The sequence below is a fragment of the Ailuropoda melanoleuca genome, chromosome 2, assembly GCF_002007445.2.
Source record: "Ailuropoda melanoleuca isolate Jingjing chromosome 2, ASM200744v2, whole genome shotgun sequence".
Lineage (NCBI taxonomy): Eukaryota > Metazoa > Chordata > Mammalia > Carnivora > Ursidae > Ailuropoda > Ailuropoda melanoleuca.
In genome coordinates, this window is record NC_048219.1 from 196,516,540 (window position 1) to 196,532,169 (window position 15,630).

The following is a 15,630-nucleotide window of genomic DNA, read 5'->3' on the forward strand; positions in this document are numbered from 1 at the left end:
GTGTGTGTGAGGTGTGCGGTGTGTGTGGTGTGTGTGTGAGGTGTGCGGTGTGTGTGGTGTGTGTGTGAGGTGTGCGGTGTGTGTGGTGTGTGTGTGAGGTGTGTGCGGTGTGTGGTGTGTGTGTGAGGTGTGCGGTGTGTGTGGTGTGTGTGTGTGTGCGGTGTGTGTGAGGTGTGAGTGAGGTGTGCGCGGTGTGTGCGTGTGCACACACTCACAAACGTGGCAACGTTCAGCAGGAACGCGGCCGGTCTTCCGTGGCTCCTGGAAGAGTCAGACGTGGCTCTGCTGGGCCCGGCAGGGGCTGCTGTGGTCGGGACCGTGGCTTGCGTGGGGGGAAAGGCTGCCTCGCGCCTCAGCCGGGTGGAAGCTCCCTCGGCGGCGCCAGCGGCCCCGGGGTTAACGAGATTTTTCGGGTGTGATCAAGGACTGTGACCGTTCACGGACAGCGGACCCCTTGATGTTCACATCCTAAGGGGAAGCCCCTCACGACCGTCGTCACAGTAACAGGAAACAGACTATAAAGAATCGGCGCCGAAAGTCAGAGGCTGGTTTTATGTGGAAGAATGTGTTTTCAGAGCAGTTGAATCTAAAAGGTCTACTCTGAGAGATTTCACCACCTTTCATAAAGCTCAGAGTGTTGGGTGTTCTGGAAAAAAGACTGCGTGTGCCTATTTTTAAACCTTCCAAAAATGTGGTTTCCTGTCGTCATAGCTGTGAAGAAATAATTACCGTAAACTTAGCAGATGAGGCCGCGCTCAGCCTCAGGCGGGAAGCACCTTCCTCGCGGCCCCCCCCCCCGTGCCTCCCTCTCCTCATCCATGAAATGGGGCTGAGAGCCGTGTCCCCGGCAAGGGGACGGAGGTAACGCGGGAGGTGTCCCGATCCGGGTTCCCCGAGAACGAGATGCCAGGTGCCTGGGGAGGCCTGGGCAACGGCCGGGAGGGAAGGCCTGCGGGGAAGGCGCTCGGAGAAGGCTGGGCAGGGCCCTGGGGGTCCCCGTGTCAGCGCCGGCCCGCAGGACTCCTGGGGAAGCAGGCCTCGCTTGACCTCAGCCCCCCAGTTTCGGGGAGCAGCCCCTGTGACGTGTTGCCCTGAGATAAATCCGGCGGGTTGCGGCCGCGGCTGGGGCCCTGGGGCGGCGCGCTCGCTCGCAGTTGTGCGGATGGAAACACTTTCCGGACAGTGCGGACACTACACAGTGTGGTCACTGTAAAGTCATCCAAGCTAATGGAAGAGAACAGAAGGATCATTTTAAAGTATCTTGGGGGGTTTACGAAACAGGTATTAAAGTGCACAAAAACTGGGTGTTGACTTAAGAGACAAAATTCTTTTCTGCTGGTTTCTTTTCATATTTGATTGTCAGAAGAACGCTGCCCGTAAGGTCTGCCCCCATAACACATTTTTAAGAGCGCGCTACAGTCTGCGCGCCGTCCGGAGTCGTGCCGCGGAGCTCCGGAGCGGATCCGCCGGCTTTGCTCGCACCTTCTCCCCACCGATTAGCACCTCCCCTCTCCCCTCCCCCAGCCCCGGGCTACCACCGTTCTACCCTGCTTCTGCGGAGTGGACTACGAGCTCCTGCGGGTGGAATCCTGCAGGATTTGTCTTTCTGTGACTGGCTTATTTCATTTCGCACAGTCTCTTCCAAGTTCATCCATGCTGCCTCACTCAGGGGGCGGAATTCCCTTCTTTATTAAAGGTGAATGATACTCCATCGGGCGCGTGTACACGCGTTACCTTTGCATTTGCCGCGGACGTTTATGTTGTTTGCGTATCTCGGCTACGGTGGATAAGGTTTCAGTATTTAGGTTTCACTTTGGCATGTGTGTTTGTGAGTACTTTTGAGTATATGTGCACCTGATCTGGACGTTTCCTTCCTGGGACATAGTTCTGCTAGGAAGGCGCCAGAGAGAGCACTCAGGTTTCCCGCTTCCTCGTCAGGTCACCAGGCAGCACGTGAGGCCAGTCTTGACTGGGACAGAGGTGACTCTACCCTGGCCAGCGCGCTTTCTGTCCAGTCTGGGTTCATGGCCACACATTCGCACATCACAGGGCAGAGGGCAAGAAACCCAACGCCAGCAAGTAAGGTGCTTCATCTGAATGACTAAAGGCAGACTTTTTATATTGTTAGTATGACTGAGACCTTATTATAAACAAATGAATAAAAAACAAGACTTTCATTATTCATTTCCTAGGGCTGCCTTTAACAAATGACCACAAACCAGATGGCTTAAGCCGCAGAATGTGTTCTCCCTGGTTGTCCTGAGATCGAGGTGTTCTGGGCCCTGGCGGTCCTAAGATCGAGGTGCCGGCAGGCCGTGCTCTCTCTGAAGCTCCAGGGGAGGGTCCTTCCTGCCTCTCCCAGCCTCCAGTCTGCGGACCTTCCTTGGGTTCCGTAGCTTGTACGGTGCATGCTAGTCTCAGCCGCCTCTTCTCTGTGTGTCTCTGTCCTCTCTTTTTATAAGGACACAGGCCACATAAGATGGCCCCACCTGAATCCAGTCTGACTTCATTTCAGTTTAATGAATTGTATCTGCAAAACCATATTTCCAAATACGGTCACCTTCTGAGGTTCTGAGGTTCCAGGTGAACACGAACTGGGGGGACAGTGTTCAATCCTGTACCCCTGGCAAACTCAAGAGCTGAGCGATGCCTCGGTTCTCCCCTTTGCACAGGCCACAACAGGAAACAGCTTTGGGAACTGATAATGACCTGCCACCAAAGCTGTCTCCAAAGCCCAACCAATCAGGAGCTAGACAAGGCCAGGTGTCCCAGGAGCTCCTGAGAAAAATGCTTTGTTCCCAAAGCTCAGGTGTGGGCCATTGTTCACACGGACGGTCTCAGACCACCTGTAATGGCAGATTTGGGCTTGCTTTTTAAAGCCAAGGACTAGGTCTGCGTGTGTGCGTGCATGTGTGTGTGTGTCTTTGTGTCCGGGGGGGTGGGTGTGCACGTGTGGGTGGGTGTATCTGTGGGGGGTGGGGTTGCGTGTGCACCCGTGTGTGGTAAGAGCAGGTCTCTGGCAGCCCTGTTCTGGACCCTGGCCCTGGCCCCGGAGGCCGGGGAGGCTGCCGCGCTCACCCGGAGCCGCATTGGCTCTCAGCCCCTTCTGTCCCACGACCCTGGGCATGGGAGCCTCTCCGAGGGCTATGGAGGCGGTTGACATTTAGAGGAAAATGAGTTTCTAAGATGCCTGAGAACCGTTCCTGGAATCCCTGTTCTCAGTAGTGCACCCTCCAGAGAGGGACAGGCGGGAGCCAGAGCGCCATCAGCCATCTGACCAGGCGAGGTGCAGATACGCGCCTCCCAAGGTCACGTCGAATGACGTCAGAGGCCCCAGGGCTGCCGCACCCAGCAGCAGCGGCCATGGTCAGCTGAGGCGCGGTGGAGCTCCTTGTCCCCCCCCACACACACACACAGGTCTCTGGGGATCTGCTCTGGGTGGGGGGGAGGGCAGAAGCCATAGGCCTCCTGCCTAGGGCATGGCTCAGGCCTAGAGTGAGCCAGGGCCGCAGGGGTGGCACCACATGCAGCACCAGGCCAGGCCCCACACTCTCCCTCGGCCCACCCTGCTCTGTCCTTTCCTCAGGAGTCTGTCCCAGGGCCACCAGCAAAGTACAGAGGGGCCGTGTGAACTACACACCAGTCACACACGATCGCTCTCCCTGTGTCCTCATGGAGAGCGCCCGGCCAAGCACGAGGGCCCTGGGGGGACGGGGTGGTGGGGTGGGAGCTGCCACCCTTCTTTGGCCTCCTCTGACAGTCCAGGGTGGGGAAGCTGGCAAAGAGAGCCTGCTTAGCCCCACAGCAGGACAGGGGTCCAGTCAGATCCCAGCAAGCCTGCCTCTCCCGTCCCCCCATCGAGGGCCTCCCGGGACCACGAAGTGACGTCCCAGCCACTGGGACACAGCAGCCAGGTCCAAACTGTAGTGTCGTTACTGTTTCTGTGAGTCGTATTATATGATCTGCCCGTTTGATACGGCCTGGGGGGCGTGCTTACCTGCCCCATACCCACACACACACACTTACTGCACACTCACACACTCACCCCACACTCCCACACTCCTGCATACTCACTCATACACAGTCACACACTAACTCCCACACACGTACCCACACACCACCCACTCACTCACGCACATCCTCACACTCACCCCCACTCATCCCACCCCCACTAAGCTGGCTGGGGAAGCTGACAGCAGCTTTACTTTGAAAAATAAGATTAACTAGTTTTATTTGTGTCCTGAGCTGGAGAAATGGCCCCTTCTCCTGAGCTTTGTCATGGAAATTCATAGAAAAAGAATTGGTTGGAAGTCAAATCCACCCCCCCAAAAAAAAAAAAACCCCAAGGGAAAAGGACTTGGGAAGCAGACTTGGCCAAGTACGTATTGTTCCCAGAGTGGCTCGTGTTACTGAGCCCATTGGGGTAAAAGTGCTCCAGGGGCAGCTGTGACGCTTGACCCTCTGGGCAGACAGGACAGCCTGTGCTGCGGTGGGGGGGGGGGGGGGGGGGGGAGGCTGCAGCCTGAGGCTGGGGGCTGGATGGGCACACAGCTCTCCAGAAGGAAGGACCTCCAGTCCTCCAAGGTGAAATTTCCCGGGTTCATCAAAAGCAAAAACCAGTACAGTCGTCACAGAGGACCGGTCAGAAATATATAATGAAAGCCTTAAACATTTATCCCAGTAGTTTCCCTCCTAGGAATTGATCCCCAGGACATACGCAGAGATGCGCAGAAGGACTTCGCCCAGGGTTATTTATATGAGCAAATAAGTGGGAACATCCTCAGTGCCCCCGCTGGAGGACTGCGCAATTCGATTAAATCCAGATGATGGGAGCAGTTTCCTAAAATTAAATACTTGGGAAAATTTTCTCACAGTATAGTTAATTGAAAAAGGCAGATTACAAAAGAGGAAAGCAAAATTGTCTCGATATGGGGTGTAGGGTATGAGTATGTGGGTGTGCATGTGGGGGGGGTTGGGAGTGTATGGGTCTGTAAATGTGTGAGTGTGATGGTGTGGGAGTGCGTGTGTGTGATTATGTGAGGGGTGTGAGTGTGGGGTGAGCGTGATTGTGTGAGGGGTGTGACTGTGGGTGAGTGTGATTGTGTGAGGGCTGTGAGTGTGGGTGAGTGTGAGTGTGTGAGGGCTGTGTGGGTGAGTGTGAGTGTGGGGGTGTGCGGTGAGTGTGCGTGGGTGGGTGTGGGATGTGTAAGCACACTCCCCAGGCCGATCAAACAGGGGCAGATCATAAAATACGACTCACAGAAACAGTAACGACACTGCAGTTTGGACCTGGCTGCTGTGTCCCAGTGGCTGGGACGTCACTTCGTGGTCCCGGGAGGCCCTCGATGGGGGGACGGGAGAGGCAGGCTTGCTGGGATCTGACTGGAGCCCTGTCCAGCCGCGGGGCTTCAAGCAGCCTCTTCATCTCTCCGATAATTTTACATATTTGGGAAAGATGGCCTTGGGTGGGTCATGGCGCTGTCCCAAGGACGGTGTGGAATCTCGGAAGAGCAGGCTGGTGGCCAGAGGCTCCGTGGGCCTGGGGAGTGGCGGGGGAGCAAGCATGCGGGAGGAAATCATGCAGGAGTCTGGGGGCTTTGGGAGGGGAGAGGACAGGGATTTTAAGACGCTTTTCTCTCTTTTGTGAACATAACAAACTTCGGAAAGACCTACAGTACTTCTCAAGGCTATTGCTGGAGGCGAACTCGGATCTGGCTTTGGTTTTGTCTTCACAGGATCGCGCTGAGATGCACCGTGAGGCTACCGTCTTTAGTCAGATTATGTAAACGTGCCTCGGGTAGAAAGAGCACCAGATTGGAGGCAGCGTGAACAGTGTGGCCCTCAGGATCACCCCTACTCTCTACCCTCCCCCCCACACACACCAGCCATGTTAAAAGAGAAAACCTCTTTTCAAGTTGTAGGCTAGAGGCTGTGGCACCAAACTGCCTGGGAGCAGATCCAATCCTAGCCCTGCCCGTTAAATCAAGCCCTCTGGGCCTCAGTTTCCTCCCCTGTAGAGCGACAACTATACGTACTTCAGGGAGTCGTTGTGAGGAAAGCTCTCGGCCCCGCGCCCAACACATCATAATCACTCCTTAACTTGGCCATGATGACGCACGCTCTTGAAGGACCTGGGACCCCGATGGCTGCGCGTCTGCATGAACACGCGTGTCTGGGTACCTGTTTCTGTCCCTCGGTGTGGTCCCCACTCCATCGCACAGAGGGCAGGAGGTGAGTCCAAGAGACAGGAGTCAGGATGATAATAATAGGAAGTATTCAAGCGGTGACATCTGGGGAGTCTCTCCGATTCGCGGGGCCCCACGCAGGCAGCACGGAGGGGGGCTGGATCCATGCGCTGGGGCTGCCGGGAGGACCACAGACCGGGCAGCCAGCAACAGACACGTACTTCCTCTTGGTCCTGGAGGCTGGCAGTCCGAGGTCAAGGTGTCATCAGGCTTGGCTTCTTCTGGGGCCTGTCTCCTTGGCTTGTGGATGCCCTCTTCGCGCTGTGTGCTCACATGGCCCCTCCTCTGTCTGATCTCTCCTCACAGGGGCACCCGTCACATAGCATCGGAGCCCACCCCAGGGACCTCATTTCACCTTCATTACCTCCTGAAAGACCCTGTCTCTGAATAGAGTCACATTCTGAGTAACTGAGGGTTAGACTTCCACCTGTGCACGGGAGGGGGCAGGGACCCACTTGGCGGTCACAAGGGCTCCCTCCCCCAACACTGGGCTGCCACTCAGGTGGCCACTGCCTTTTCCAGCTGGCCAGTTTCAGCTGCAGTCAAACGAAAGTGTTGTAACTCACCATGGAAATGAGTCGAAAACAGCACTGCAGCAAAGCACGATGGGCTACAGCCTGCTTCCAGATGCACGGCACGCTCCTGATGGGGGGCGCCAGGCTGCAGGGGTGGGGGCAGATCTCAGGGTCCGCGCCCCAGGTTCCCAGAGCCAGTGCGGTCAAGGGCAACACAGGCTTTCCTCTTGTCTGGTTCTCAGAAAAATGGACAGTTCTCCTCTCCCCTGATGCCAGTGTCTCCTGCATGGTGATTTTTCTTTTCTTCTGGTTTTGGTCCAGAAATAGAACAAAGAAATGAAGGGTGAGGAAAGAGGAAGAAGAGAAACAGATCCTTTCTTGGGTGAGGAAGGACTTGAGAGACTGTTAAAGGGATATGCCTGCGGAGCTGGCCTGCGGTGAGTGGTGGGGAGGAGGGGGGCCCGGCAGGCCAGGCCGAGAAGCAACAACCAAGGAATGTGTAGGGAGCTCCCGCCAGGGGGATGCTCACAGGCCTTACCTCTGCCCCGCTAGCCCACGTTGGCACAGGAGATCATGTCCATTTTGGAGATAAAGGGACTGTGGTATAGAGAGGTGACAGCTCGTGCCCGGGGTTCTCCGGATGTGGCTGCTAGAGCCAGAGTTTGAAGGCAGGGCCCTCTGACCCCCAGACCTCGCACCGCCCACTCACCGGGTGCCTCTCTTGGTCTAGGAGAGTGGAAAAGTCAGGAATTGGGTGTTCGAGGAGGGTGAGGGCAGGCAGAGGCGGTCGCCTCCAGCCGTGTGTGTGTCCAGGCAGGTCACAGCCAGGTGTTTGCGACTCCAGGTGTCCTAAGACCCAGGAGGCTTCCCTCTGTAGGACCTGGGCACCTTCCAGCCCATAGCGTCCTGGGCCACCTTGGCCCGCGAGTGCTGCCCAGCACAGCAGTCTCCTGGCTGATCCCTTCAGAAGCCACCGGATGGAGACCAACTTGGGGAGCCCCTGTCCAGGGCTCTGGTTCCCCACAGCTGATCGGGTTCAAGGATGGCTCTAGGTCTTGCCTGGGAGAAGAAAGTGGGGTGGGGGGCCTGCGGTGGTCTCTTGATTCCTGCACGCTACCTTCCCCCAGAGCTGACTGAAAGGGAGTGATGTTTCTAAGTCTCATGGGGGCCTTCCTCCTGCCTCTCGGCCTCCTGTGGCCCCCCCAGCCGGGACAAGCCATGCGGAAACTTCAGGAACACGAGGCGACAGTCCTGAAGGAGGGGTGTCCGGGAGCCCCAGCACCTAAGGGCCCCAGGCAGAGCGCCACAGACCCCCGGGGCCCTCCCACAGCCCCTCATCCTCACCAAGGCTGCTGACAGGGAACCAGTCTTTCCAGCACCCTTCTTTCTCCCCCACCCCCCAATTTTCAATTTAAAAAATCTTCCAAAATGGTTGCGTCATCTTATACTCCCCCCAGTAGGGGAAGAAGAGTTTGGCAGGTCTACAAGAGTTCCACAGAAGTTACAATGTGGTACAGTAATACCCCTTCTAGGTATATACCCAAGACATGGAGAACACAGGTCTACACAAAGCCTTCTATGTTAGGTGTTCACAGCAGCTTTATTCATGAGAGCCAAAAGCTGGGAACAAGTCAGAGGGCCGTCAGCTAATAAATGGAGAGAAAGAAGGGGTGGCATGTAATGCAATGAAATGGAATGAGGGAGTTTTCGGCGATACAAAGAAATGATGTACTGACGGAGCTGCAGCACTGATGGACCTTGAGGCACCGTGAAGCTCGTTGCCAAGGGCTGCATGTTGTATCATTCCATTTACATGATATGTCCTAAATAGACATCCAATCGATAGAGACTGAGAATAGATTAATGGTTGCATGGGTTGGGGGAGACCCGGGGTGGGGGCAGGAGTGTATTCGAGAGAGTGACCACTGAAGGGGGTGGTGATCTCTTTGGAGTGATGAGTGTTCTAGATTTGATCGTGGTGATGGTTGCACAACTCCGTGAACACAGTGAACACCACTGAAGTATACGTATTGAATGGGTGAAAAATAAATAAAAAGAAATAAAAAAATTTCCAAAACTGGTACCAATATAGCAGTGAACGCCTATTGCTGGGTTTGGAAGGGGGACTTTCTTAGTTCATACTTTCCGTCCTGGTGAGTTTCAAAAGCTAACTGCTTTCCAGGGGCGCCTGGTGGCTCAGTCAGTGAAGCGTCCCAGTGCTTGATTTCAGCTCAGATCAAGATCTCAAGGTCATGAGATTGAGCCTCTCCTGGGCTTCTGCACTCAGCGGGGACTCGGCTTGAGATTCTCTCTCTCCCTCTCCCTCTGCCCCTTCCCCCACTCATGCTCTAAATACATACATACAGACATACATACATACATAATAAATACATAAAATCTTAAAAAAGGAGAAAGGTAACTGCTTTCCAGTTGTCANCTCTCCCTCTCCCTCTGCCCCTTCCCCCACTCATGCTCTAAATACATACATACAGACATACATACATACATACATAATAAATACATAAAATCTTAAAAAAGGAGAAAGGTAACTGCTTTCCAGTTGTCGAGCCCTGGCCCGGGAGACCGGCACACACAACTACAAGAGATTCTGTGTTTCAGGGAATAAATCGGACAGACCCCAACCCAAGCTGCTCCCTGTGCCTGGGGCTCCTTTCCTGCCCCCTCTTCAGACTGGAAGACAGTGGGCTGCCACTGGCTGGGTCCCGCGAGGGGCTCCCTGGAGGGCTGGAGGCTCTGGAAAGAAAGACTGGGGTGCAGCTGAGCCAGGGCCAGAAACCGGGGGACTGGGGAGGAACCCTTGCCCCAGGCGCTCAGCCAGCCACTAGGGGCGCACGTGAGTCAGAGGCCACTGGGGGACCCAAGACAGGAGGGGATCCTATCCACAAGGGACACAGTGCCTGCCACCTGCCACTGCCAAGCCCAAGGCTGTCCTCTCTCTCTTACTCCGCTCCCTCTCTTTTTCACTACAGGCATGGTCACACGTACAGCACAGAATGGCCACAGAACTTCCTAGTGCTTAAAACAGAGCCCACACGTGGCAGGTACTCAGAGGTGTTTATAGAATTCATTCATTGTACGTCATAACTCCGGGAACGCCGACTTCATCAGCCAATCCTCTTTTGTTAGGCATTTAACATGTTAGCAGTTTCCCTCGAGTTCTTCCTCTCTCTTTTTTTTAAGATTTTATTTTTAAGTAATCTCTGCACCCAATGTGGGGCTCAAACTCACGGCCCCAGGATCTAGAAGTGCCTGCTCCTCCAGCTGAGCCAGCCAGGTGTCCCTCCCTCGATTTCTTATTGTCATGCCAAATACGATTTAAAAACAACTTCTTTAATTATAGAAGTTACCTGTCTATTATAGAAAATACAGGTAAACAAAACAAAATAAATAAGAAGGCTTACTTCTTACCATTCAGGCAATTCTTAACCCATGGTATATATAGTAGATAGTCTCCCAGACTACAGTGTACGCTTAGGAACATAGATGGTAGATAAACCAAAAAATGGCTCATGCTGTTTTGTAAAGTGACTTTTCCAGTCTAAAAAAAAGTCACTTTAAAAAATAACCACACACACACACACACACACACGACTACACACACACACACACACGACTACACAGTCTTACAAGCTCCTAAAGGCAATGGTTTTGTCTGTTTTGCTTATTACTATTTATAACACTCTGATGTGCACGTTCTTATTTTCTTCCTTAAAAACAAGGGCTTAGAAATGGAGTGTTTGGGGTAAAGACATCCATAAATGTTCTATAAATATTGCTAGATCCGTTATGAACGTTTGCATCACCCCCACGCACCAGCACGCATCAGAGTCTCTACTCACACTACATCTGATGACAGAGAAGCCAGCCTTCTCTCCTCCGGATTCTGGCTGAGAGTCTTCTTCGCAAGATTTCTGCACAGGCCCTTTGCCCATGAACAAATTATGACAGTCTGTAATAGCTCTCTGCTTGCATGATTTGATGGTATACACATATTCAGGAATGTAAATAGAAAACGCTTCTATTTCTTTAGTACTCTTTGCATATATATATANATATATATATATATATATATTCATAAATGAGTCAGTCTGTAGTTTTTCTCTGAGTTTATCTTCTTTTCAGGATTTCGTGAACTATCAGATTTGTGTTACCTTTATAAAATGAACTGGAAAACTTCCATCTTATTCTATGCTCTAGAATGGTTTATAGAGCATGAGAAACAGAGAAGGAAAATGGCAGTATAGGAATAAACATGAAAAGATATATGACAAATATACAAAAGACACCCTTTCTCAAGGTGATCAGGGAAATGCAAATTAAAGCAATAATGAGATACCATTTTTTGTACATCATGTTGGCAAAATTTTAAGAGTGATAAAATCCAGGATGACTATATTAATGGAGATGTGAATAATTATCGGCTTTGGGGAGAACCTATTAAACTCTTCAATTCACCATATAACCCAGGAATTCCACCCGGAGGTATATACTCCAGAGAATTGAAAACATATGCCCATGTAAACATCCGTGCATGAATGTTCCTAAGAGCACTACTCAGAATAGCCGAGAAGTGGAAACAACACAAATGTTCATCAGGTGAAGAATGGGTGAACAAATGGGGCCTATAGGTGAAGAATGGGTGGACAAATGGGGCCTATCCACCCATACCATGGACGTCATTCATCCATGGAAAGGAATGAAGCACTAATACCTGCTACAATATAGATGAATCTGGAAGACATGCTAAGGGAAAGAAGTCAGACACAGAAGGCCACATATTGCAGAATTTCATATCTAAGCAACGTGCAGAATAGGCCAACCTGTGGAGACAGAAAGTAGATCAGTGGTTTCCGGGGGCTGGGGGAAGAGGAGAATGGGGAGGAACTGCTAGCAGGTGCAGGGCTCCTTTTGGGGTGATAATACAAATGTTCTAGAATTAGTGGTGGTGGCTGCACAGAATTGGGAATACACTAAAAGGAATTGAATTGGATACTTTAAAATGGTGAGTTTTATGTCAAGTGGATTTTATCTCAATTTTCAAAATTAAAAAAAAAAAAAGACACGTCACGGTAAAATAAAAATCACTTTGCAGTAGAGAAATCTGGCAAACACCAGCCCAGCCAGGTGGCCACTGTTAACATCATCCGTGGTCAGTCATGTTGACAGAATGTATTTTTGATATGATGTGCCGAGAATGACACTTCACCTCTGTGGTCCTCCTCCCAAGAAACCACAGCCTCTGTCTAAGCATGAGGAAAACGTCAAGCAAATTCAAACTGAGGGGCATCCTCCAAAATATATGACCAGTCCTCCTCGAAACTGTCTAGGTCATCAAAAACAAGGAAAGTCTGAAAAACTTTCCTCCCAAGGAGAGCCTCAGGAGACATGACAAGTAAGTTCATGTGGTATCCTGGGTGGGGTCCTGAATATAGAAAGGACATCGGGAGAAAGTAAGGTGATTTGAACAAAGTAGAAACTTGAGTTAATACAGATATGTAGTCATATGGGTTCGCTAATTGTAACCAGAGCACCACACTAACGTGGGATGTGAAGAACACGGTTGACAGGACGGGGAAGGTGGGAACTCTCTGCATCTCTTTGCAGCTGTTCTGTAAATCTAAAACTATTCTAAAATAAAAACATTTCTTTTAAAAAGATAAAAACAGTGGCTGTCTTGCTCCCACCAGTCTTTGTGAGTCAGTCTCCCTGTAGATTGTCAAATGAAAATATCTAACATGGCAATTCAAATCAGATAGCAAAAATGATCGTGGAGGTGGCTCAAAGGAGGATGATGTAAATATCAAAAGTTTGAGAAAGGCACTGTGGAAAACGGATCAAGTAGTGTTGCAAAAATGATCTTCTTTCTTGGCAAAGTCAAACATGTGGGAAAGGACATCACATCAAACTAGCTATCCTCTGGGCTGCTGAAACCCCAGTCCATACTTGATGGATTCTTTGTTCTAAGAATCAGCAGGTGGCACCAGCCCTGGGAAAATGATGGGTCCTAGTTCCTGGAGTTCAGCCTGTGACAGCCTGGCACCCCGGATCACTTGAAGCCACCCCGGGCTCTCCATAGGAGGGACGCCAGGGCCCCAAACCCGCACAGCTAAAGGATGGCTCCAGGCTCTAAATATATAGCCAGTCACGACTTGAAGAACAAACACTTCACTGTGAACGCTATGAAGGCTCTCTCTGGCTCCCTGGGGAGTGAGGGAACCTCCATGGTTGCAAGTGCACCCCACACCTGGGGCCGGGAAGGGACCAGACATATGTGTGTGTGTCAGGAGGGGAGGATGGGGCGAGATGGAAAGGGATGGGGCAGTCCATTCTATGCAAGTAGCCAGCATCTCTTGACCCCTCTCTCTCCCCCTCTCTTCCTCTATCTCTCTCATCTCCATCTCTCCCTCCATCCCCCACCCCCCTCTAGAATGGAGAGAATTAGCTCTGGGACAGCTTGTTCCTGCACTTTGGGAAATCCAGTAGCACCACCTTTGGTTACCAAAGCCTCAGAGGTGCTCCTGAATCCTTCTTGGGGCAAACTGGGACACTAGCGTGGCCAGCAGGAGCCTTATAGGTTCTGGTCCAGGGTAGGCTTGGGTTTGGCTGAGCACAGCTGTGTCTGAGGTGACTTGCTCTCCTTTCCCAGGTGAGGGTAGAGGGCTTTGGCTGTGTGTGCATTGAGACAACCTTGACCTTGAACTGTGGCTCGCTCTGGAGGATCTTTTGAGGGTTATTCCCAGGCAGGGGGAGGCAGGGAGCACACATCCCCCCACCCAGCAGACAACCATGCAGCCACTAAAAAGAACAGGCAGATGCATAAATACCAATAGGGAACAATCTCCACAGCATTCTGTTAAGTGAAAAGTGCATAACAATACGATCCCACGTGTCCCCTGATAATTTCTAGTAGGTCAACCAGCAACTTAACAGGGCTTGCCTCTGGGGAAAGTGACTGAGGACTGGCTTAGGAAGGAAGCTGTGTGCCTTCTCGAACTGTTTGGATTCTTGCCGTGCTTGTTGTTATGTGTTTGCGTATTGCCCAACGTGCCGTGCAGTAAACTATAATCTTCAATAGCTAACCTAACCAAACTGGGTCCAAAAGTTAAAATGATAACAACAACCCTTTTCACACCAGTTAACTGTACTATAGTATTCCAAACAAATACCCTCTCCCACAAGCCAGGTTCCGGCCCTGCCCCCTCCTCCTCCTGCAGCCCCCCCGGCTGATCGCTGGGGCCCAAGATGGCCTATAGGGACTTTACCTACCATAGTTCCATCCGCACCCCCAAGACACTGCAAATAAACACATAGCCAAACACAAAATAGCATGTTTACCACCTGAAGACAAGTCCCCTTCACCACTGAAGACAATTTCTCCTTCCAATTGAACTATACGATCAAGAGCCCCTGTACTAGTTCCCTACTGCTGCGTAACAAAGTGCCACAAACTCAGCATATTAAAACAACAGACATGTCTTATGGCATGGACTTGCGGGGTCCTCTGAAACCACAGGGTCTCACAAGGCTGTCATCCAGGTGTTGGGCAGACTGCATTCTCATCTGGAGGCCCAACTGGGGAAGGACCTGCTTCCCAGCTCATTTGGGCTGCTGTCAGAATTCATCTTCTTTCAGCTGAGAGACTGAGAGTCCTGCCTTTGCTGGCTGTCGACTGGAGGCCCCCTCTGGTCCTTGGTAGGTCCCTTACTGTATGAACTCCCACGACATGGCTCCTTACTTTATCAAACCAGCAAGGAGACTCTCTGGTGTTAGTGTGTGCTAGTAAGATGGAGTACGTGTGCTCTCTCGCTCTCACTCTCTCTATATATATACACACACATGTACATATAGTAAGTATGTATGGGAGTGATATCCCATCACCTTTGCCATATTCTATTAGCTATAAGAAAGTCACAAGCCCCATCCACACTCAGGGGGAGAAAATTATGTATTACAAGGCTATGAACTTGGGTCATTACTCAAGAGTCTGTTCATGCACCCTAAGGTCTCTCTGCCACGTCCCCCAATGAGGAGATTTTGGAGTTGTCACTGGCAGGGCCCTTGGGCTAGACTTGTTGGGTGCCACATTGCCAGTATCAGGGGAGCCTTACAGGGTTTGTGTCCTGGCAGGCTCTTAGATTCCCAGTGGTTAGTCCAGAAAGACAAGGAATCTGACATGATAAAGCCAAAAGGCTGTACCCTAGCCAAAGCTTGGCCATGTATAATTATATATGATGTTAATGGTGGCCCTGAGTTGTGCAGTGCACAACTGTCCACAGCAGCCCTCATTCACACCTGGGCATGAGAGCCTTCCTCTGTGCAAGATGTCCCTGAGGATTAATATCTGCTGCAACTCTAGTTCCACCAATGAACCATATGTCTATGCAGCTGAGTTGACTTTACACTACGCCCTCCTTCCCAGCTATTCCTTGACTTGTCTATTCCTCAAACACATTCAGAATGCTTGAAATATTTTCTCTGGAGTGTTTTTACTGCTTTCACCCAAGGCAGTTCAAAATCCCCAGCTTCTGGGAGTTGTTTGTTTTCCCACCCTGCTGGGTGGTCTCCAGAAACGGAGTATCCAAGTCAGCTGGGGTCTCAGAGGAGACCCTGGTCCTTCCAGAGCAGTGGCTGTCACAGCTGTCATGTGGTAGGGACGGCCTGCCCATTACATCTCATTAGCCAGGTCACAGTTACATAAAATGGACGCTCCTCCGACTATTAAATGAATTCCCAGACGTCTTTGGCACAGCCCAAGACTCTTTCCCAATTAACAATAAACATAGAAGGTGCAGGATTCCAGAATAGTTATCATTTATCTTGGGTCACTGCTAACTTTTTTTTTTTTGAGA